We start from the raw sequence: 1,197 nt of genomic DNA, 5'->3' as shown, positions 1-1,197 counted from the left end.
AATTGACTTTAAGACAACCACAATAAAATAGATAACAAAAAGTCATAAATCATGTAACATAAAACTTTAAAAGGCATTAGTGGACACCATAAATCATAAAGAAAGGGTGGAATCCAGGTTGGTGCAAAATTTAACACAAAATAGGGGACAACATCCTAAAAAGCGTAGACAAAAAAAAAAAGAAAAAGAACTACAGCATCAACATAACCACAATACAAAAGAAATTAAAACAGAAATATGATACACAGTCTATGAAACTTACTCTTAAAATAATTGAAAAATAAAAAAAACACGTCATGAAACATAAAACTCTTGGTATGACGGATTCCTAGGCTAGATGTGAGTTGGCATTTTTTTTCCACTTTACAATGGCATTCACTTATGAAATGGGCTCGGGAACTCAGTATTTCACTCTTGGAATGGCACCCACCTGCTCTTGTGCGTGTTCCACTGGCTCTTCTCCCAGCTACCCAGCCAACAATGGGTATGGGGTTACTGTTTTATTGGTGTGGAACACTAAGCTGTCCTCGAGCTCTGCACTCAGGTGCGACAGGTGGTGCTTGCTCACAACCCCGATATGGATATTCTGAATAACAGTAAAGGAGTGTTTGGTCTCTTTCACACGATACAGTCCTGCATATGCCGGCTCGAGCTTGTGTTTCGGCAGTTGCACTCTCTTCAGATAGATTCTATCCCCTACCTGGATTGGGGAATCATGAGCTTGAAAGCATTTATCATAGTGCAACTGATACTTTTTGTTTGCCATCAACAGCAGACGTGTAGTTTGGAACACTCATCAGGTCATGTTACAAAACCAAACCCCGTGTAAAGTGGCATCTGTTGAGGGTCCAAGACCACCAAATATGGCATACATCAGGAAGCAGGGCATGTCCCTAATTGAGTTGTAATAAGCGGCATTGATAGCCATCTCAGGTGTCTGGAACAGAGTTGGCCAGGATGTCAGGTTATCTGCGATGAGATATTTTAAGATGTTGACTATCTCGATTGTTGGAATCAACTAGCCCATTTGCGGATGGCTGATAAGCCGCAGGGGTGACATGGCCTACTTGTAAGAGAGCCGTAAATTCACGAATTATTTTGTTTACGAACTCTTGACTGTTGTCTAAGACCAGTATTCTAGGATACCCAAACTGATTTACAAGGGAATGTAACGCTGTAGCCACTTCTTTAACTGGC

Source organism: Macrobrachium nipponense, chromosome 1 (genome assembly GCF_015104395.2).
Source record: "Macrobrachium nipponense isolate FS-2020 chromosome 1, ASM1510439v2, whole genome shotgun sequence".
NCBI lineage: Eukaryota > Metazoa > Arthropoda > Malacostraca > Decapoda > Palaemonidae > Macrobrachium > Macrobrachium nipponense.
This window is presented reverse-complemented; position numbering follows the sequence as displayed.